Source organism: Agelaius tricolor, unplaced genomic scaffold, assembly GCF_023055355.1.
Source record: "Agelaius tricolor isolate 1412-34295 unplaced genomic scaffold, bAgeTri1.0.p SCAF_18, whole genome shotgun sequence".
In the NCBI taxonomy this organism is placed as follows: domain Eukaryota; kingdom Metazoa; phylum Chordata; class Aves; order Passeriformes; family Icteridae; genus Agelaius; species Agelaius tricolor.
In genome coordinates, this window is record NW_027269278.1 from 2,775,240 (window position 1) to 2,799,437 (window position 24,198).

A 24,198-nucleotide genomic window follows, 5' to 3' on the forward strand; every position below is an offset into this window, starting at 1 on the left:
ACCAGCACCAGCAGCACGTGGCGCGCCGCGTCGCGGGCCAGCGGCGAGCGCGCCGTGCGCACCTCGCCGCTGTGCAGCCCCACGCGGAACAGCCCCGGCTCCGTGGCCTTGGCCAGCTCGTAGGACAGCCACGCGTTCTGCCCCGCGTCCGCGTCCACCGCCACCACCTTGGCCACCAGCGCGCCGGCCTCGGCCCAGCGCGGCGCCAGCTCCACGCCCGACCACGCCGCAGCAGCGCCCGAGCCCGCCGCTGCGGCCGGCGCCGGGTACAGCACCTGCGGCGCGTTGTCGTTCTCGTCCACGATCAGCAGCCGCACCGACACGTTGCTGCTCAGCGCCGGCGCGCCGCCGTCCTCCGCCCGCACGCACAGCTGCAGCTCGCGCAGCTGCTCGTAGTCCAAGGAGCGCAGCGCGTACAGCGCGCCCGTCTCCGCCTGCACCGACACGTACGACGACAGCGGCGCGCCCCGCACCCGCCCCTCCGCCAGCCGGTAGCGCACGCGCGCGTTCTGCCCCCAGTCCGCGTCCGTGGCGCGCACCGTCAGCACCAGCGCGCCCGCCGCGTTGTTCTCCGCCAGCCGCGCGCTGTAGCGCTCCTCCAAGAACACCGGCGCGTTGTCGTTCACGTCCAGCACCCGCAGCGCCAGCACCGCGCTGCTCTCCAGCGCCGGCGACCCGCCGTCGGCCGCCCGCACCGTCACGTTGTACTCCGACACCTGCTCCCGGTCCAGCTCTCTCGCTGTCACCACGCTGTAGTAGCTGCCGTGAGAGCTCTGCAGCCGGAACGGGAGATCCCCGTCAAGCGAGCAGCGCACCTCGCCGTTCTTCCCCGAGTCTTTATCATGTACGTGCAGCAGGGCGACCACCGTTCCCGAAGGGGCGTCCTCAGAAATCTCACTTAGCGCTGACCGCACGGAAATCACGGGCACGTTGTCGTTTATATCCGTCACGGCGATCGTGACTTTGGCAGTGTCGAAAAGTCCGGCGCCATCCTGTACCTGCACCTCCAGTTCGTAGGAGTCGCCTTCCTCAAAGTCCAAGCTCCGCAAAAGCGTGATCTCTCCAGTCTCAGAGTGCAAGTAGAACATCTTCGAGGCTTTCTCTGTGATTTTTTTAAACGAGTATTTCACCTGCCCGTTAAGCCCCTCGTCCCTGTCCGTGGCCGTGACAGTTAGGACGACGGAGCCCGCGGACACGTCCTCGGGCACACGCACCGTGTACTCCGCCTGGCTGAACACGGGCGCGTTGTCGTTCGCGTCCACCACGGTCACGCGGATCCGAGCCGTGCCCGTCCGTGCCGGATCGCCGCCGTCGCTCGCCCTCAGCACCAGCTCGTGAAACGCCGCCTCCTCCCGGTCCAGCGCCTTGGCCAGCACCAGCTCGGGACGCTGATCGCCGCCGGGGCCCGCCTGCACGGCCAGCGAGAAGTGCTCGTCACCGCTCAGCTCGTAGCTCTGCAGCGAATTCCGGCCCGAGTCCGGGTCGTGAGCCTCGGGTAAGGGATACCGAGACCCTGGAGCTGTAGTCTCGCTCATTTTCTGTTCTAGCTCAATTTCCTTGAAGGTGGGGGAGTTGTCGTTAATGTCCGTAATTTCCACTTCTATTTCATAAACTTTCATTTCCCACTCCACTATCAGCTCACAGCGCAGCACGCATTGCTGCACACGCTCGCACAGCTGCTCTCTGTCGATCCTCTCTGCCGTCACTAAATGTCCCGTCTTCCCGTGAAGAGCGAAATACTGTGTACTACCTTCAGAGACAATGCGGACGCCGCGATCTCGGATCTCCGTCAGCTGCAGCCCCAGATCCTTGGCCACGTCGCCCACGAAGGAGCCCTTGGGCATCTCCTCGGGCACCGAGTAGCGCAGCTGCCCCCACGCCGCCTCCCACGCCGCCAGCAGCACGGCCCAGAGCAGAGCTCGCTGCCGCCGGCCCCAGCGCCTCCCCGCCGCGCACATCTCGGCCGCGGCAGCTCCTCGCTGCCTCTTGCTGCTCTGGTACCCGCGCTTCCTGACGTTTCCTGCAGGACTCTCCGCTCACCGGCCCCCGTCGTAGCCTCTTTCTCCTTCCCTCCTGCACGGATTCGCACTGTGAGGACGATCGCAGATCGCCGGGCTTCCGAACCAGAAATCCGGCGAGCGAGTGATCGAGCGGGTCCACAGCGGGCGGGGCTGCCGGTAGCGCTCCGAGCTTCCTCTCGCTCCTCTCGGTCAACAGCGGCGCCCGCAGCCTCCTCCCGGCACTGCAGGCACCGAGCGCTGCCCAGCGCTGCCCGCCCTGCCTTGCTCCATACAGGCCACGGTCGCCACCGAGATGGCGCTTTTCGTCCAGCGCCGATCTCCTGCCTCCGCATTTCTCCAGCCCATCTCTGCTTTCATCCTCCAGGCTATCACCATCGGGAGGAAGGCAGACGCATTCTGTGGCCGGCTTCTTTAATCGCACGGGAAACTCATTACTTTCTAATGTCATTATACGTAAATTGAAATAGATATTTTACCCTGTAGCTTATTCTTAATCCTCTCGTTTTTGTTCAGAAGCACCTTCAACAACAGCCTCCCATATAGATAACGGGAAGATAGCATATCCCGAAGAAACAAAGCTATCCGGTTTATTAACACAAGGGGGACAAGTGCAATTGCATGCTTCTTGAAGTCAGGTGTTACAGGATTCAATTATGGGTGCAAATAAAATGCAGCTGAAACTCTCAAAGAAAAGTTTCAGGACTTTATATATTTTAAATCCTTTCCTAGTGGTTGCGCCTAGTGTTTCCTTACTTTCTACAGATTTACGTTTAATCAAATCATTACAGCTTTCCTTTTTTTCAGAAATCAATGTATGAAGCACTAAAGCTCGTAAGTAAACTATTCCTCTAAGTATCTGTAAATTACGTTCTTGGCTATGTGTTCAAGAAAATAATTATGGGACCCTAGAACAAAAGTACAACAAGTGAAACTGTGCTGACCACTAATCAATGTGCAAATGGGCTTGACTCAAGTGCCTAAACCCTCCTCTGGCCAATCTCCCTGATATGGGATCCCTTACTATCTCAGATGTTTATCCTAATAAACAGAATTGCAAAGTTTTGCTGTTCTCGAGATATTTCAGACCTGCTAACAACCCCAACATCATTGTGAGATAGAAAATAACAATCTCTGAAACAGAAATCTTTCAGCACTCTCACCAGTGTATGAAATAAAGATCATGAAGAGCAAAACAGAGCGAACTGCCAGCCAGGACGCATAAACGAAGCCATCTAGCCTCACTACTGCATTCCTGCCAAAACGAGCGACAATCTCTTCCTTCACTCAGAAAAAAAAGAGTGAAAGGAACTTTCCACATTCCTTTCCTTTCTAAACCTAACGGGGAAAAAAAATTAACGAACGGGTTTGGGTAAAGCTATACACGAGTTCCAAGCACCCCTTTTGTGAACAAATCAGTCAGGAAAGAAATATCTCCAGCACCAGATATCGGTGTTCTCCTTTTTTTATCCTCAACCCCGTCATGCAGAATCAGCCATTCTCGTTCCACAGAATACGAATCTGCTTTCAATGTTGCTAATAGATTCTAATTTATGGAGCACGAGTGTTGAAGACAAAATCGAGAGCCTAAAGCTGAACCAGTGACGAAGGAAGAACCAAGATCTGCCTGCTCGCCATGAATGGGGGATAGCCCGTTCCTTAACTCAGACCGTCACGGAGACAGGACTGTGCAACTCACATAAACACGACCCCGGGAAACATGGAGAAACACTGAGAAACGCTGCTACTAGCCGAAACGAGAGCTATCAACAAAGTCTGTCAGCTGAAGCAGTTACAGAGAAAAAACTGAAAAAGTTCCGCTGCTACGTGGAGATAGAGATGAAGAATACCCACTGACACCACGCAGAGAACACGCGGGAAACAACGATGACATTTCGGGAACTTAGAAACAGAAGAAGCTCACGCTTTACAGACCTGTGGTGCATCGGGATTGGCAGGCGGCTCTCCCTCGACGAGGTCAGTGCTCGGGCTCGGCTTCCCGCGGGAATCGCCGCCCAGAAGCTCCTCCGCCGACAGGATGGGCACCGGCGGCGGCGGCCAAGCGGCCTCGGGCAGGGCGCGGGCGGGCGGCGGCACGCACAGGTTGTAGGAGTAGGGCAAGGTGCCCTCGCAGAAGTCGGCCGGGAAGGCGGCGCCGGCCAGCGAGAAGCGCTGCGCGCCCAGGCAGCGCAGCACGGCGGGCGGCCCGGCCCGGCGCAGCCGCGCCAGCACGGCCAGCGCCACGCTCAGCACCAAGAGCGCCGAGAGCAGCGCCAGCGCCAGCACCAGGTAGAACTGCAGCTCGGCCGCCGCCGCCGCCGCCGCCTCGGCGCCCGCCGGCCGCTCGCTCAGCTCCGGCAGCGCCTCCTGCAAGCTCTCGGCCAGCACCACGTGCAGCGTGGCCGTGGCCGACAGCGCCGGCTGCCCGTGGTCCTTCACCACGGCCACCAGCCGCTGCTTGGCCGCGTCCCGCTCGCCCACGGCGCGCGCCGTGCGCACCTCGCCGCTGTGCAGCCCCACGCGGAACAGCGCCGGCTCCGACGCCTGCACCAGCTCGTACGACAGCCACGCGTTGCGCCCCGCGTCCGCGTCCACCGCCACCACCTTGGCCACCAGGTAGCCGGCCTCGGCCGAGCGCGGAACCACCTCGAAAGGCGCCGCCGCCGCTGCCCCTCCCGGAGCCTCTCCCGCCGCCGCCGCCACTGCGGGCCAGAGCACCCTGGGCGCGTTGTCGTTGCGGTCCAGCACGAAGACGCGCACCGTGGCCGTGGAGCTGCGCGCCGGCGAGCCGCCGTCCTGCGCCCGCACGGCCACCGTGAACTCGCGGCACTGCTCGTAGTCCAAGGAGCGCTGCGCGTACAGCGCGCCGCTCCGCGCCTCCACCGACACCAGCGGCGCCGCGCCCGCCGCGCCCGCGCTGCCGCCCGCCAGCCAGTAGCTCACGCGCCCGTTGGCGCCCGCGTCCGCGTCCCGCGCCTGCACGCGCAGCACCAGCGCGCCCGCCGCGTTGTTCTCCGCCACGTACGCGCTGTACGCCGCCTCCTCGAACACCGGCGCGTTGTCGTTCACGTCCGACACCTCCAGCACCAGCTCCCTGCTGCTCCGCAGCGCCGGCCTGCCCCGGTCCCGGGCCACCACCGTCACGCGCTGCTCCGACGCCTGCTCGCGGTCCAGCGCGCCCGATGTCACCACCTTGTACGAACCGCCCGACGACGCCACGATCGACACCGGCGCCTCTCCCGACAGCGAGCACGACACCTGACCGTTCTCGCCGGAGTCTGGGTCCTTTACATTCAGCAGGGCTACGACGGTGCCGACTGGTGCGTCTTCAGGCACTGGGCTCGACAGTGACAGAATCGTGATCTCGGGTGCGTTGTCGTTCTCGTCTATGACGTCTATTTGCACCTTGCAGTGTGATACCAAACCCCCACCATCCCTCGCCTCCACGCCGAATGTGTATTTACTCTTCTCCTCGAAATCGAGGGCACCCGCCGTCCTGACCTCCCCAGTTTCCCTATCGACAGCAAACAATGCACTGATAGCGTCAGGGACGTTGCCAAACGAGTAGGACACCTGCCCGTTGGTGCCCGCGTCTGCATCCGTCGCCTGTACCTGAAGTACCAGTGACCCCGCTGGCAAATTCTCTGACACTCCCGCTTCGTAGAGGCTTTTGCTAAATACGGGCGGGTTGTCGTTGGCGTCTATCACGTTGATAAGAACTTGGACAGTCCCAGACCTCGCGGGGTCCCCGCCATCGACCGCCATCAACACGAGATCAAAAGAGCTCTGCTTCTCCCGGTCCAACGCTCTCTCCAGCACCAATTCTGGCTGCGTGCTTCCGTCGGGGCTCTCCTTTAAGGCTAGAGAGAAGGACGGGTTGCTGGTGAGCTGGTAAGTCATCTGGGAGTTACTTCCTGCGTCCGCATCTCGAGCCGTCTCCAAAGGAAAACGAGCACCGGCAAGAGTCCATTCATCAATTTCGAGATCCAGAGCAGCCTTCCTGAAGGCCGGGGAATTGTCATTCACATCCTCGATCGCCACCTCGACACTGAAAATGTTCAGCGGGTTGTGCACCAGCACCTCGAAGCTGACGGAGCAGGTCGCCGACTCGCCGCACATCTCCTCCCGGTCCAACCTCTCGTTCACGTACAGGTTCCCGTTCTCCTCATTCACAGTGAAGTATTTCAGCTGCTTCTTGCCGGCAGACGCCACCTGCAGCTTGCGCGCCGGCAGCTCGTCCGCGCTGAGCCCCAGGTCCCGCGCCAGCGGCCCCACGAGCGAGCCTCTGCCCAGCTCCTCGGGGATGGCGTAGCGGAGCCGCTCGGCCGCCGCCCGGCACCACACGCACAGCAGCAGCAGCAGCAGCGCGGCCAGCAGCGCTCGCCCGCCGCCCGGCCCGCGCCTCTGCCGCCTCTGCCTCACCGCCATTCTCTGCCCACTGCGCTCGCCGCGCTCCTGCCGACTGCCGCTGCCCTGCCTCCCTTCCAGCCGCTCTCGCCGCCCAAAACAGACACCGCTCAAACACACCCAGCTCGCCGCGCCGCCTCTCGCCGCTGCTGCTGCTGCTGGCGGTGCCGCTGCCGCTGTGGCCGGCGCCGGCCGAGCGAGCAGCCTGCGGGGGCAGGACGCTGCGGCGGCGGCGGCGGCGGCGGCTCCAGCGCCGCTCGGCGCCGGACAACAGCGACACCCGGAGGCGCCGCCGCGACACTGCAGCCGCCGCATGCCCGCGCTCAACGGGGCCCGGCTTTGGCCGGGGCTCAGCGCCTGCACCGGCCCCGGGGGCTCTCCCCGACTGCAAACACCCACAGCAGCAGCTCTGGCTTAATTCCACTCCAAGGCCTTTCTATCTCAGATGTAGTGCCAGGTGCTTTTAGGGCATTCTTTTCAGTCACATTCTACAGAAAGAAGCAAATATTCATTGCAGGGCAGTAAAGAATGGAATTCAACTGCTCTTAATAAAATGGCGGCCCATCTACAGCAGTAAAAAAGGATAATATAGGGAAGACTTCAAGAGCTTTTCCGCACTTTTTCACATGTCTTGAAGTGTTATTCATTACTTGAGAAATATTTAATATGAGATAGAGATCACCCTAAAGCCATGTGAGGGTACCCTATGCCAAGATAGCAGAATAACATTTACTCTTTCGTTTCTGACTCATTAAAGTTGCTAACTCTGAGTTGTTTCATTCATCCATATCTGAGCACCTGACAACGGAAAGCAAAGCAACACTGAGTCCCTCATAAACCCAAACAATATTTTTAGTTTCCATTGTTCTAAAGGCCATTTAATCCACAGCTCTGACATGAACAGGAACACTTTCCGCTAGACTTGAACGTTGGAGGCATGTTAAAAACTTCTCTGAACAATATCTACCATTTTAAAACAACTCACACACAAAAAATTACTCCTAATCAAAATCTCCCTTAGTTTAGTGGAAAAGAATAGTCTGCTGTCCTAAGATCACTGGACCTCATAAAAAAGAGCTTGCCCCATCTTTCCTAAAAGCTCATTTATAAATAAATTAAAAAGCCTATGCAGCGGTATAATTTCTTTGTGCTGGAAGACCTACAACACCTTCAGCCCATCTGCACTGCAGACAACCCTCAGGCCACTTCCATGATCCTTCTGGGAACTCTGGCCTGTCCAGTGGGATATTGGCCCAAGATCCCCATGCAGTCCATACTCTCACAAAAAGAGTTCAGAGGGGAGGAGGGACCACCCTCGACCTGCCAGGCAGAGAGCTTGTCATGCAGTGCAGGACACAATTCCAGCAGCAGGTGCCCATGGGCAGCTCATGTCCCACCTCATCACCCACCAATACCCCAAAGCACTTCTCTGCAAAGCTCTTCCCTATCCCCCACTCTCTCTTTCAACTGGGGATTGCCCCACCCCAGCTGCAGGACCTTGCACTTTGATCCATTCCATGATGGCTGCACGGGGCCACTTCTCCAGCCCATCCCTGGCTGCCATCTCTGCCCTGCACTGAATCAACTCCAATTGTGTCAGCTGCAAATTGCCTGAAGGTGCCTCAATCCCATTGGCCATGCAGGTGCTGAACAGAACTGGGCCCAGTCAGGGCCCTTGAGGGACAGCACAAGTCCCTGCTTTGCACCTGGACATGGAGCCACTGCCTGTAACTCTCTGCAGGTGACTCTCCAGCCTGTTCCTCAGCCATTTGACAGCCTCCAGCTGATTGCCCAGCATGTTCCTCTGGGGGATGGCCTGGGGGACACTGCACACCTTCTCCCACTGGGCCCTGCTCTGTCCATGGAAACCTTGCCTGGGCTGCCTGCTCACTCTGCACTTGGACAGCTGCAGCACAGATGATCCTGCATGATTACACTACAGACAAAAGGTTCCTGGCTGAGCACACCAGGAGTGCTTGTCAAACCCTTCCTCTGTGCAGCTGGAAACATCACAGCTGGGTGTGGCAACTGCACCTGCACTGGGGCAGCTGGCACACAGGAGACCTTCCACATGAGATCAGACACCCTGAGGCTGAGCTCATGACCACAAGCAATGCAAGACTCAGAGACACATGGAAATGGACAGATGCAATGACATTTTGTGGGTTTGCCTTGCTCTACAGAACCAACTCAGATCCCACTGCACTCCAGCAGGCACAGCCTGGTGTTATCTGTGACATGTGACCAGCAAGGCAATGACCCAGTTCTTCTCTAGCCTCACACACAGAGCTCCCCTCTCTGCTTTTTCTTCCACGCCAGGCCACTGTGGGGTTTTGCTTGTGGCCATCTCCTCACTGCTCACATCTCTCATGAGATGATAATGCACTGCAGCCACACCCAGAAGGGAGCTACAATTGTCTGCTCACCACCATTATGATAAGGAACTGAAGGATTCTAGAGCACACAAATGATAAACAATCATACTAAAAGATCAGCAGGCATCCAACTGAGAATGATTCATCAAACCATTGGCTGAGAAGGAATCTTCTCCCCATCTTTATCACATGCTCTGTTCCACAGAGAGGCAAAGTCTACTAAAGTCATATTTACATCTATTTCTCCCAACAGGAACAGAACACAAAATCACTCTCATATCTCCTGCCTTCCACTCCCACTGCAACAAGAGCAGGGGACATTAACACATCATACATTGCTCAAAACAGATGGATTGTTGACAATAGTAAGGATACCCACCTACTGAGTAAATCAAGGAAGAACAAAACAAAGCAAAAAAAACCACAGAAACCCCAAAAATATGGATCAGACAGGACAAAGAAACATTAGAAGACAACAAGGAGTCAGAGCTGCTCACTGTGAAGTCTTCTAGGCCTTTATTCCAGGCCTTAAAATTCATACCTGAGAGGATGTAGAAGTCATTGAGAATCTGCAAGTGTTTGGCCCTGAGGACTTAGATGGGACAAGAGACTGGTGGGTTCATTTCAAGAATGAGTCCTCTCATCAGCAACTTTTTCTATTGCATGGCCTGCTCACCTTGCCCAGTCATGAAACCATCATTTTAAACAGCTTCTCATCAGCCTCTTTCTCAAGGTACATCATCTGACAATTTACAGCAGATGCCCTTATCACTTCTGCCCCATAGTCCCCACACACTGTTCAGTCTTGAGTGAGAGACTTCAGGATGTGCTGAAAAACCACAGTCTCTGTTTCCTATTTAAAATAGTGACCAAAATTTTGGAAATGAGCTGCAACCTTCCTGGAAACAAAGGCCTGAATGAAAGTGAAATTATAATTCTGAAGAAACGCAGTATCGCAATGTGGCCTCGAGATACAGGTGGATAATGGAGGTTTCACAGGGGATTAATTACCTCTTCCAGCCAACAATTATGGTTCTACATGAACAGTCACTGTGCAAAATGTTACAGTTGCAGGACTGACATTGTTGTTCATGACAGAGACACCAGGATCAAAACAGCAAGGGCACTGCCTGTGGCACCAAGCATGAACTCAAACCATTTCTCTGCCAAACCCACACTGAGTCCCCCATTTGCCAGCACAGAACTGAGCTCTCACCCTCCTCCCTCTGCATTCACAGCCTTCAGTTTCACCATCAACACAAACCAAAACTTTCATTCCATGTTGGCCACAGAAAAAGCAAGAGCTTGGGGAAACATCCATTCATGAAGTTCTATTTCTTCAATGAAATATTCAAGGTCAGGCTGGCTGGGGCTCTGAGCCACCTGCTCTGGTGGAAGATGTCCCTGCCCATGGCAGAGGAGGGTGAATGAGAGGATCTTTAAGGTGGTTTTCAACACAAACCTCTCTATGATTCTGTGTGTCTAGGATAAAATGATTACATGTACAGCTCCAAGGGATGGATGAGAGATACTCTCCCTACTGGAGAATTATATGTTTTGGAGTTTGCAGAATTGCCAGGATCAATGAGGATAACTTTACTCCAAAAAATACAGAAGAAGAAAAATACAAGCAAAACAGCAAACCATCCAAACAAAACCAATTATGCAAAGAAACTAACATCAACCCAGCCAAGAATGGGAAAACACCAGAAGAGTATCAATCATGGCCTCACATTGCAGATTGGCTCAACTGCAGGATATACACAACCCAGGGAACTGGACTGGAACCAATACACAGGGGCCTCACACAGGAGTCACTCCACAGGCCCCACACTGTCATTGCCTTGGACACAAAGAGAAAGGAAAAGCTTGGAACCACAGCTGGGGGCCTCATCTAAATACCGGGACAAACAGAGCTGGACACAATTCATTCATTCAGTTTGAACTGTATCACACTGAACTCCAGCACCAGCCCTGTCTCTGCATACACAGACTTCTTCTCTCTGCCAAAACATAACATGACAGCAAATTTTGCATACAGACATCATTAGAAGAAAAGTTGTGTGCACAGCTTCTCAGAGCCCAAACATCACAACTAACATTATTCTGCTCCTCCATATTACTTCAACAAGTGGGAAATGTCATACAGGCCACAAATTCTTTCCAGCTCTGTCAAAGACCCACACATCCAAGTATCACCTCAAAGGCAACATCACCATTCTTCAGCACATGGACTCGTCAAAGCATGTGTGACTACCACTCTTGATGCAAAGGGATATGGAACCCAAACTGGGTCATTTCAGTCCAAACCACACAAGGGAATATCATACGACTCCTCCTGACTCATTTTCAGAAGGCCAGCAATAGCCCTGGGGATCAACAAAACACCTGCCATGTCTCCACCAGGGCCTCCTCACACACCACACACCCAACACTCCCTTCTAACCCTTCCCACCTCCCATGGATAGCACAGATCATCAGAATTTAGAGAGACTCCACCAAAAGGAAAGTTACTCGACCGTATCTTCTTACCAGGGATAATATTGGACTTCACATACGAGACAGCGGACAAGAAAAAACATTTATTACAGAGACATTTGAAGAAATTTGTCCATGGAAATGTCTCTGTCTTTTCATCTATAAACATAAAGAACCATTTTCAGATCATCAGAAGAATGAGACAGAAAGTAAACGCTTGCAGATTTGAAGAGCTCCCAACACTCTTCCGGGTTTTATAACTCAGAGTAGATGATAGATGATGTTGTTTATAGGCACTGAATACACAGCTTGCAATTCCCATACCCCAGCTGTCATAAGTACAAAATTAAGCTTTGAAGTGACACCATTATGATGACAAACAAATACATATTAAGAACCTGTCAAGGTTCTCCATGCAGCTGGAATACAGATCTTCTAAACAATTACTTTGCGGCAAAGAACTCCACATTCCTTCATGCTAGAGATAGAAAATGGACAGGAAACGGAGGAAAACATTCCCTTGAGTCTTTCAGCAGACATTCACACACAGCTCACAGCACTCAGATTCCCAACCCTTCACACCATCCATGGTGTCCTTTCACCCATATACCTTACAAACATGGGACAGTGGAGGCCCAGTTCCCCAGACCATTGCTCTTCCCAGCACCAATTGCACACAGTTCTCTGTACATCTCTGTGCTGTGCAAGCTACATTTGCTGCTCACTGCAGTTCTGGGAAGAGACTTCATAGGTCTCAAAGGAAAAGCCAAGCAGTCTTCCAAGAGACACTGAGGCAGTGAATATCTGCTCACAGGGAATTATGCCCACCTTGTATCTCCCACTGCACCTTGAATCTCTCCTTCCCATCCAGGCAATTCCCCACGCTAAATAATTTCGAGCCAAGGCTCATCCAGCTCCATCTGACAGAGCTCTACCTTAAAGTACAATTACAAAACAATCCCGTTCTGCCATTTCCTCCTCCACACTCAGCCACCCAAAGGCTTTTCAACGAATCTCAACTTCAAGAGGATGTTTCATCCTCATAACAGACAGACAGACATCATCAAGGACCACTTGTTGCCTGGTCCAGTCCTTTCTTGGGGACAAAGAACAAAGCATGGATGATACAAACACTTTTCCGGCTGACCTTCACTATGTATCATGGAGATCGATAAAGGCTGATAACAACATACAGAGAGGTTCCACACAAAGCCATCAGCATTTCGCTCAAGACACATTCTACCTTTTAAAGCACGTGTGCTCTTGGGAAGACACACGAGCCTGCTAAAAAGTTGTATTTCTTAATAACATTATCCATCTCTTGAGAAGAGCCAAGGCTATCAGGAACACAGATTCTACACAGCACAGCTGAGAGAGGGGAACAACACCTGGAACCTGGTCGATACCCAAACCTCCGACTTAATCAACAGCCTGCCAGGAGCAGCCTTCTCCCTCTTTCCTTCTTCACGAACTGGAAGGCTGAAGACCCACGCAAGGTTCACACAATGACAGCAATGGGCAGCAGCCTTCAGAACTTCAATGAAGGAAACTTGACCATGCTTTTAGACAAAGTCTCCTAGGCAAGCAAGAGAACACGGCGGGGAAAGGGCAGGGCTGCATTACAAGAAACCGTCGTGGAGAAAATGTGACCAGAGAAACTCACCGAGGAAGGGGCGGGGTCCGAGGGGAGGGCGCCGGCCGGGTCCCCGTCCCCGAGCAGCGGCGCGGGCTCGTCGGGCGGCGGCCGGGCCGGGAGGGTGTCGCAGCAGCTGGCGGCCGAGAAGCGCAGGTGGCTCTTGCGCGAGTCGGCCGTGAGCGACACGTCGTGCGAGTAGGACTGCAGGAAGGCGCGCACGCCGTCGATGCCCACGAAGTGCGAGACGGGCACGCCGCGCAAGGCGCCGCTGTCCGGCGGCAGCAGCTGCTGGCGGTGGCAGCGGCGCAGGCGCAGCGCCAGCAGCAGCAGCAGGAAGGCCACGAAGAGGCACGAGACGGCGGCCACGGCCAGCACGAGCCAGCGCGTCAGGCTGGCGGCCGGCTCGCCCGGCGCCGCCGCCTCGTGGGCCGCGCTGCCCAGCTCGGCCAGCAGCTCGGCCACGCTCTCGGCCAGCACCACGCTCAGCGTGGCCGTGGCCGACAGCGCCGGCCGCCCGTGGTCCCGCACCAGCACCAGCAGCACGTGGCGCGCCGCGTCGCGGGCCAGCGGCGAGCGCGCCGTGCGCACCTCGCCGCTGTGCAGCCCCACGCGGAACAGCCCCGGCTCCGTGGCCTTGGCCAGCTCGTAGGACAGCCACGCGTTCTGCCCCGCGTCCGCGTCCACCGCCACCACCTTGGCCACCAGCGCGCCGGCCTCGGCCCAGCGCGGCGCCAGCTCCACGCCCGACCACGCCGCAGCAGCGCCCGAGCCCGCCGCTGCGGCCGGCGCCGGGTACAGCACCTGCGGCGCGTTGTCGTTCTCGTCCACGATCAGCAGCCGCACCGACACGTTGCTGCTCAGCGCCGGCGCGCCGCCGTCCTCCGCCCGCACGCACAGCTGCAGCTCGCGCAGCTGCTCGTAGTCCAAGGAGCGCAGCGCGTACAGCGCGCCCGTCTCCGCCTGCACCGACACGTACGACGACAGCGGCGCGCCCCGCACCCGCCCCTCCGCCAGCCGGTAGCGCACGCGCGCGTTCTGCCCCCAGTCCGCGTCCGTGGCGCGCACCGTCAGCACCAGCGCGCCCGCCGCGTTGTTCTCCGCCAGCCGCGCGCTGTAGCGCTCCTCCAAGAACACCGGCGCGTTGTCGTTCACGTCCAGCACCCGCAGCGCCAGCACCGCGCTGCTCTGCAGCGCCGGCGACCCGCCGTCGGCCGCCCGCACAGTCACGTTGTACTCCGACACCTGCTCCCGGTCCAGCTCTCTCGCTGTCACCACACGGTAGTAATCCTCAAAAGATTTCTCCAGCCGGAACGGGACGTCCTTGTCGATTGAGCAACGCACCTCGCCGTTAGGCCCGGAGTCCCTGTCCCTCACGTACAGCAGGGCTACCACAGTTCCCGGAGGAGCATCTTCCGAGATCTCACTTAGTGCCGAGCGCACCGAAATCTCCGGCACATTGTCATTGACATCTATCAGAGTGACCAAGACTTTTGTCGTATCAAAAAGGCCTCCCCCATCATGTGCCTGTACCTCCAGCTCGTAGGAATCCCCTTCCTCGAAGTCCAGGCTCTGCAACAGCGTGATCGCAGCCATGTCGCTATCCAGCTGGAAAGTCTGAGAGGATTTCTCTGTGATTTTCTTAAACGAGTATTTAATTTCCCCATTCAGCCCCTCGTCTGCATCTGTGGCCGGAATGGTCAAGAGGGTGGAGCCCACGGGCACGTCCTCGGGCACACGCACCGTGTACTCCGCCTGGCTGAACACGGGTGCGTTGTCGTTCGCATCCACCACGGTCACGCGGATCCGAGCCGTGCCCGTCCGTGCCGGATCGCCGCCGTCGCTCGCCCTCAGCACCAGCTCGTGAAACGCCGCCTCCTCCCGGTCCAGCGCCTTGGCCAGCACCAGCTCGGGACGCTGATCGCCGCCGGGGCCCGCCTGCACGGCCAGCGAGAAGTGCTCGTCACCGCTCAGCTCGTAGCTCTGCAGGGAATTCCGGCCAGAATCCCGATCATGAGCGTCTGGTAGGGGAATCCGCGACCCCGGAGCTGTTGTTTCTATCATTTTTAGCTCTGTTTCTGCCTCTCGGAAGCTTGGAGCGTTGTCGTTAATGTCTGTGATCGCTACTTGTATTCCGTAAACCTGCATCTGTCCCTCCACTATCAGCTCACAGCGCAGCACGCATTGCTGCACACGCTCGCACAGCTGCTCTCTGTCGATCCTCTCTGCCGTCACTAAATGTCCCGTCTTCCCGTGCAAAGCGAAATACTGTGTCCTACCTTCGGAGACCACTTGGACGCCGCGATCTCGGATCTCCGTCAGCTGCAGCCCCAGGTCCTTGGCCACGTCGCCCACGAAGGAGCCCTTGGGCATCTCCTCGGGCACCGAGTAGCGCAGCTGCCCCCACGCCGCCTCCCACGCCGCCAGCAGCACGGCCCAGAGCAGAGCTCGCTGCCGCCGGCCCCAGCGCCTCCCCGCCGCGCACATCTCGCCCGCGGAACCGCCGGCACCGCAGCACCGCCGATCCAATCCCGCTGCCACTCAATGCTCGCACCTCCTGCACCGTGCGCAGCTGACGCTGCCTCCGCCTGGCTCCACAATGGACCAGCACCGCGGGGACGATCGGGGACCGCACGTTCGGACACGGAGCGAGCAACCCAGTGAGCCGATCCGCAGCGGGCGGGGCTGCCGGTAGCGCTCCGAGCTTCCTCTCGCTCCTCTCGGTCAACAGCGGCGCCCGCAGCCTCCTCCCGGCACTGCAGGCACCGAGCGCTGCCCAGCGCTGCCCGCCCTGCCTTGCTCCATACAGGCCACGGTCGCCACCGAGATGGCGCTTTTCGTCCAGCGCCGATCTCCTGCCTCCGCATTTCTCCAGCCCATCTCTGCTTTCATCCTCCAGGCTATCACCATCGGGAGGAAGGCAGACGCATTCTGTGGCCGGAGTTCTTTAACCGCACAGGAAACCCATCCCTTATTCATGTCATTATGGAAATAATGTCCATATGTAAATTAAAACTAAGTTTTCGTATTTCACCCTGTAGCTTATTCTTAAGATTATCCTTTTTGTTCAAAGACATCTTCAACAACAGCCTCGCAGAGAGAAAACGGGAAGATATTACATCCCGAACACACAGACCTATTCGGTTCTTTAACACAAGTGGGACGAGAGCAATTGCATACTTCTTGAAGTCAGGGAGCCTATTGGTACAGGATTCAATTAAAAGAACAAATAAAGATACTGCATGAACTCTCAGGTGAATCTTTCAGGACTGGAAATACTTGATGTCCTTTCATAAGATAGGCCCAGTGTTTCCTTAGTTTATACAGGTTTGCAGTTATTCAAGTCATTCTAGCTTTCCTTTTTTTCCCCCAAAATCAATGTGTGAAGCACTGAAGCTCGTTAGTAAACTAATCATCTAAATATTTCCTAATGACGTTGATATGATATGTGCTCAAGGAAACAATCATGGAACCGGAGAACAAAAGTACAAGTCATGAAACTGCTGACCACTAATCAATGTGCGAATGGGCTTGATTCAAGTGCCTAAACCCTCCTCTGGCCAATCTCCCTGATATGGGATCCCTTAATATCTCAGATGTTTATCCTAATAAACAGAATTGCAAAGTTTTGCTGTTCTCGAGATATTTCAGACCTGCTAACACCCCCAACATCCTTTTGAGATAGAAAAATAACAATCTCTGAAACAGAAATCTTTCAGCACTCTCACCAGTGTATGAAATAAAGATCATGAAGAGCAAAACAGAGCGAACGGCCAGCCAGGACGCATGAACGAAGCCATCTGGCCTCACTACTACATTCCTGCCAAAACGAGCGACAATCTCTTCCTTCAGTCAGAAGAAAGACTGAAAGGAACTTTCCACATTCCTTTCCTTTCTAAATCTAACCGTGAAAAAAAAAATTAACGAATGGGTTTGGGTAATGCTATACACGACTTCCAAGCACACCCTTTCTGAACAATTCAGTCAGGAAAGAAATATCTCCAGCACCAGATGTCAGTGCTCTCTCTTTTTTTCCTCGACCCCGTCATGCAGAATCAGCCATTCTCGTTCCACAGAATACGAATCTGCTTTCAATGTTGCTAATAGATTCTAATTTATGGATCTCAAGTGTTAAAGACAAAACCTCGAGCCTAAAGCTGAACCTGTGACCAAGGAAGAACCAAGTGCTACCTGCTCGCCATGAATGGGGGATAGCCCGTTCCTTAACTCAGTCCGTCACGGAGAAAGGACTGTGCAACTCACATAAACACAGCTCCGAGAAACATGGAGAAACACTGAGAAACACCGCTACTAGCCGAAAGGAGACCTATAATCAAAACCTGTCAGCTGAAGCGCTTACCGAGGGAAAATTAAAACCTTCCGCTGCTGCATGAGGATACAGATGAAGAATCCCCACTGAAAGCACACCGAGAATACCCGGGGAAAAAAAGATGACGTTTCGGGAACTTGTAGAAACAGAAGAAGCTCAGGCTTTACAGACCTGCGATGCGTCGGGTTCGGCCAGTTGTTCTCCCGTCACGGCGGTGCTGTTCGGGCTCGGCTTGTCGCAGGAATCGCCGCCCAGAAGCTCCTCCGCCGACAGGATGGGCACCGGCGGCGGCGGCGGCGGCCAAGCGGCCTCGGGCAGGGCGCGGGCGGGCGGCGGCACGCACAGGTTGTAGGAGTAGGGCAAGGTGCCCTCGCAGAAGTCGGCCGGGAAGGCGGCGCCGGCCAGCGAGAAGCGCTGCGCGCCCAGGCAGCGCAGCACGGCGGGCGGCCCGGCCCGGCGCAGCCGCGCCAGCACGGCCAGCGCCACGCTCAGCACCAAGAGCGCCGAGAGCAGCGCCAGCGCCAGCACCAGGTAGAACTGCAGCTCGGCCGCCGCCGCCGCCGCCGCCTCGGCGCCCGCCGGCCGCTCGCTCAGCTCCGGCAGCGCCTCCTGCAAGCTCTCGGCCAGCACCACGTGCAGCGTGGCCGTGGCCGACAGCGCCGGCTGCCCGTGGTCCTTCACCACGGCCACCAGCCGCTGCTTGGCCGCGTCCCGCTCGCCCACGGCGCGCGCCGTGCGCACCTCGCCGCTGTGCAGCCCCACGCGGAACAGCGCCGGCTCCGACGCCTGCACCAGCTCGTAGGACAGCCACGCGTTGCGCCCCGCGTCCGCGTCCACCGCCACCACCTTGGCCACCAGGTAGCCGGCCTCGGCCGAGCGCGGAACCACCTCGAAAGGCGCCGCCGCCCCTCCCGGAGCCTCTCCCGCCGCCGCCGCCGCGGGCCAGAGCACCCTGGGCGCGTTGTCGTTGCGGTCCAGCACGAAGACGCGCACCGTGGCCGTGGAGCTGCGCGCCGGCGAGCCGCCGTCCTGCGCCCGCACGGCCACCGTGAACTCGCGGCACTGCTCGTAGTCCAAGGAGCGCTGCGCGTACAGCGCGCCGCTCCGCGCCTCCACCGACACCAGCGGCGCCGCGCCCGCCGCGCCCGCGCTGCCGCCCGCCAGCCAGTAGCTCACGCGCCCGTTGGCGCCCGCGTCCGCGTCCCGCGCCTGCACGCGCAGCACCAGCGCGCCCGCCGCGTTGTTCTCCGCCACGTACGCGCTGTACGCCGCCTCCTCGAACACCGGCGCGTTGTCGTTCACGTCCGACACCTCCAGCACCAGCTCCCTGCTGCTCCACAGCGCCGGCCTGCCCCGGTCCCGGGCCACCACCGTCACGCGCTGCTCCGACGCCTGCTCGCGGTCCAGCGCGCCCGATGTCACCACCTTGTACGAGCCGCCCGACGACGCCACGATCGACAGCGGCGCTTCTCCCGACAGCGAGCACGTCACCTGACCGTTCTCGCCAGAGTCTCTGTCCCGCACTTTCAGGACGGCCACCACCGTACCCACCGGAGCATCCTCAGGCACCGGGCTCGAAAGCGACAGAATGGTGATTTCCGGGGCGTTGTCATTCTCGTCCGTGATATCTATTTGAGCCGTGCAGTGAGTCGTCAACCCGCCTCCGTCCGTCGCCTCCAGCCTGAAGATGTATTTATTCTTCTCCTCGAAATCGAGGGCACTCACTGTCCTGACCTCACCGGTATTGCTGTCAACAGTGAACAAAGCACGGATGGTGTCCGGGACGTTGCCGAAGGAGTAGAACACCTGCCCATTGGAGCCTGTGTCCGCATCCGTGGCCACCACCTGCAACACCAGCGACCCTGCCGGCAGATTTTCTGCCACTCGCGCCTCGTAGAGGCTTTTGCTGAACACGGGTGGGTTGTCGTTGGCGTCAGTAACGTTTATGTGAACCTGGACAGTCCCAGATCTCGCGGGCTCCCCGCCATCCACTGCTGTCAGCACCAGCTCAAAGGAACTCTGCTTCTCCCGGTCCAACGCTCTCTCCAGCCCCAATTCCGGCTGCTTTCTTCCGTCAGGGCTCTCCTTCATGACCAGAGAGAAGGACGGGTCGCTGGTGAGCTGGTAAGTCAGCAGCGAATTGCTTCCTGCGTCCTCATCTCGGGCCATCTCCAGCGGAAAACGAGCACCGGGAAGCGTCCATTCACCGACCTCGAGATCCAGAAAAGCTTTCCTGAAGACCGGGCTGTTGTCATTCACGTCCTCGATCGCCACTTCGACATGGAAAACGTTCAGCGGGTTGTGCACCAGCACCTCGAAGCTGACGGAGCAGGTCGCCGACTCGCCGCACATCTCCTCCCGGTCCAGCCTCTCATTCACGTACAGGTTCCCGTTCTCCTCATTCACCGTGAAGTATTGCTTCTCCTCGCTCAGCCGCAGCTTGCGCGCCGGCAGCTCGTCCGCGCTGAGCCCCAGGTCCCGCGCCAGCGGCCCCACGAGCGAGCCTCTGCCCAGCTCCTCGGGGATGGCGTAGCGGAGCCGCTCGCCCGCCGCCCGGCACCACACGCACAGCAGCAGCAGCAGCAGCGCGGCCAGCAGCGCTCGCCCGCCGCCCGGCCCGCGCCTCTGCCGCCTCTGCCTCACCGCCATTCTCTGCCCACTGCGCTCGCCGCGCTCCTGCCGACTGCCGCTGCCCTGCCTCCCTTCCAGCCGCTCTCGCCGCCCAAAACAGACACCGCTCAAACACACCCAGCTCGCCGCGCCGCCTCTCGCCGCCGCTGCTGCTGCCGGCGGTGCCGCTGCCGCTGTGGCCGGCGCCGGCCGAGCGAGCAGCCTGCGGGGGCAGGACGCTGCGGCAGCGGCGGCGGCGGCTCCAGCGCCGCTCGGCGCCGGCCAACAGCGACACCCGGAGGCGCCGCCGCGACACTGCAGCCGCCGCATGCCCGCGCTCAACGGGGCCCGGCTTTGGCCGGGGCTCAGCGCCTGCACCGGCCCCGGGGGCTCTCCCCGACTGCAAACACCCACAGCAGCAGCTCTGGCTTAACCACAACTAGCAACCCTTATGATTACAGCAGCAATATCCGTGTGAGAACGATCTATTTATTTCTAGCTGCAATAGACACGGAAACAAATATTCCTCCTTATCAAAGATTTTCTGCACTCTCTGGTTTGAGATGGCATGAAAATCAGAAACCAAATATGTGTTCCAAAAATCGAGATCGGTTGTCTCATGCACAGTCAAAGACCTGAAGCAAAAATCTGAAAAGATGATTGCTGAGATGATTTAGAATTTAATTGTTCCAGTTATACCCAAGATATTGTTTGCCCATCATCTGTGAAAAACTCATGCAAATCAAAAGGACATTTTTACAGTGAATAACACTTGCAGAGAAATGTGAAGCCCAGAAGCAGTGGATGTGCTCTCAGATAAATGCCAGTGTACATACATAACTGGCAGAGAATAAGAAAGTGCAAAACACTGCAGACTCTGCCTTACACTGACTCCCCTTCCATTCTGAAAACCTTCTGTGCTTTTGGTGGAAACTCAAAAATTTGGCCTGCTACAATTACTGATTTAATATTTCCATTGTTTTGATTTTCCTAACCTCTAGGCAAAAGTCTCAACATCTCCCCAATCCGTTTTAGGACTGCAAAATCAGCTGAATGGTTTTCAATGAATTCTGAAGATTCATATACAAACCCCAAACTTCCATCTGACCCCATCAGAATGGGGGAGATATTTCAGTGTTGTGATTTTCTGGTGCTTTACCACAACACAGCCTTAAAATTCTTTCCTAGAATACCTAGAAACTCACATAGGCCTAAAGGCACAAGCTAGGCAAGCTGCAGGAATTTTAAAGGACTATGAGGTCTCTCTGACTGGACTAAATGACTTTACTAAGCAGCAGAGCAACAGAAATCCTTGGCACTTATTAAATCAAAGAAGCCAAGCCAAATATCTCCCATTGCCATACATGGGGCCAATCATTGGCCACTGTGACACAGCAGGGCCTGTGCAGTGCAGGAACCCACAGAGAGCAGCTCCTACCTGTGTAGACCTCAGAGACACAAGAAGAATCCCCAGGTAAGTGGAATTGGACAGCAGCATTTTACAGCTACCCACTTGAGTTAAGCAGCTTTTTCATTTTCCTCACACACACTGTTCTGTCTTCATTTGGTTCTCAAGGGAAGTTACTGTTTCCTGCAAAGCAGCACTCACAAGTGGGAAGGAAACAGGAACCATGGCCTTCCAGGAAACAGAGCCTGAATTGAGATCCAAGGTGGAAAATATAATTGCCACTTTCATGAACTCTCTATCAAACTATGCACTTCCCCTCTTTTATCACATGCACAGATCCACACAGATGTGACATTTTTACATCTCTTAACATATGACAAAATTAGAAGACAGATGTACCCCCCTCACATGTCCTCATTCTACATCAGCTGTAATAACATGTCAAGAAAAGAAAACCACTCCAGCAATGCAGGGATGCATTAGGAGTGCATTCAGAGAAACTCACCCAGAGGAAATCTCAGGCCTCTCTGTGGGCAAGGAAATTCATTCCCGACAGCACTTGGAGCCCACTGAGGTGTCAGGCTGGAAGTGAGACCTTGAAATCTTGTTCTAGACTGCCAGTGTGACTTCATTTCATTAAACACTCCAGAGCTCTCATCAGCTTTTCTACTATGTGGCCTGCTCATACCCCACAGATTTGAAGGCCTAAGTTTGAAGGCCTAAGGTTAGAGGCCTATGTTTGAAGGCCTATGCTTAAAGGCCTGATTTTAAAGACCCAAGTTTAATGGCCAGTGTTTAAAAGCCTATGTTTGAAGGCCGATGTTTGAAGGCCTGTGTTTGAAGGCCTATGTTTGAAGGCCTATGTTTGAAGGCCTGTGTTTGAAGGCCTATGTTTAAAGGCCTATATTTGAAGGCTTATGTTTAAAGGTGTAAGTTTGAAGGCCTAACTTGTGTCAGCTTTAACAAGTACATAAGACACATATCGAATATCTAGAAGTAAGGCACTGCAAGAAATTCCTTTGGAGAAAAAGCACAGAAAAATGCACACAACCATAACTATGTGATCCATATAACAGCTAGGGAAAACTGAATATTTATACCAACCCTTTAGATATTTCAGCAACTCTTCCACCAGCCCTGTCTCTGCACTGGCACAATGCTCAGACAGCACCCAACAGGGACCCCTTTGCAGACAGACACCACTGGAAGAAGTTTTCCACACAACTTCTCCTTATGGAGAGCAGGGATCACAACACAGGTCCACACATATGGACTCTGCTCATCACTGATATTTGAAGAAATGTAAAATGTCTAAACAGTCATAACCAATATGCAGCTCAGTTAAAGACTCAGATCAGGATCAATACATAGATGTCATCATTCTTCCTAAACACTTGGACAGTTTTGGATATATGCCACTTTGGAACCATTCATGTGAAGTCTATGTCCACATCCCAGAGCTACCACTCACAGGGAAGAGCTGTGTCAGACATGGCAGAGGATAAAATGAGTGACTTTCTGGCATGTGCTTCAAATAAAAACTCCAAACCTGGACTTTGCTGGTAAATTAGACTCTCCCATCCCTACAATCCTACCAATTTCAATTAAAAAAAAAAAAAAACAAAAAAACAAAAAACATCAGCAGTAACATCAACAAGCAAGAGCCATTAATAACGTCTGAAGATTTGCTCAAAGCTTGGAAAAACTTAGTACAAACACAGTGAAACTCTACATCACAACTGTAACAAGGACACATAGCTGGACAAATGACATTTCCCACAGCATTTCTTAGACACAGAAGCACTGAAGCATGCACTGCCCTGGGCATTGCTTGCAGACAAATTCACTGGAGGATTGCCATCCTTTTCTGGACACAGGAAAAGGGCACTGGGTGTAAGTGGCACAGGCCTTGGCACACCCAAATCATAGAACCCCGCTCTGCCTGCTGAGGGGCCAGTCTCTCCCTGGGAGCAATCTCTCCCTGACTGTTCACCATGAGGATGTTACAAGTAAGATCAGTGACTCCAGAGATGTTTACAGATAGAGTTTCAGACACACACAGGCCCATCTCTACCTGGTCATGACAAACAAGTCAACAGTTAAACTATCATTCACAGAGAGCACACCATTATATAAAAGCAAGCTTATGAATCCACAGCTGGGCCATTTATAATCTGAGCATATTTACTTTATGTAGTCCAGCAATGGACCATGGAAGTTAAAAACACACCTGCTTTCTCTCCAACAGGGCTTCCTCACATGCTGCACCTGCAAGGAACTGAAACTCGCAGAGGTACTTTACTGCAAGAACAGTTGCAGAGACAACTTACCATGGCTAACATTTAACTTAACGTCTGCAAGTGGAAACATGACAATTTCTCCCATTAAAAATTTAAGGAAACTAATCTATAAATATCTTTTCCTGTCGAGTTGTAAAAATGAAAGTCATGTATAGGACAACGAGGCAAATGTAAGAGATGTGATCAGATACTACCAGATACAAAGGCCCATCTTAAGATCAGAGCAAAGAACAGGACAAGAAGATAACATCTCCAGAAATGAAAGGATCAAGCTCATCTAGATTAGGGCTGTTGGAGAAAATATATAATCTAGGTATTAAAAGTAGGGATGTAATGAATTTCCTTATTGCAAAGCTCCCATTGTGACATTCCAGATTAGAATATATAAGGCTATTCATTAAATACATTGGCTAGACATTAAATACATTACAATACCCTACAAACACACCTGTTCTCAGTTGAACTGAATTAATATCTGTTAAGCAAGACATATTTGGGAAGGAGAAAATTGCATTACTTTATACTACAAATCAACACTAAAAACTCATCTTACCTTACCTCCTAAGAGTTTTTCACACACAGAGCCCACTATTTTCATCTCCTGCCTCTAAGATCTTGCATGCTCTGTCTCGACCTTGA

General features: G+C 55.1%; 1 protein-coding gene across 1 annotated transcript in view; it reads right to left on the reverse strand.

Annotated features, from left to right (window-relative positions):
• The window catches only part of LOC139597947 (protocadherin gamma-A12-like), a 155,210-nt gene that overhangs the window by 123,399 nt on the left and 7,613 nt on the right, over positions 1-24,198 (reverse strand). The window lies entirely within an intron of this gene.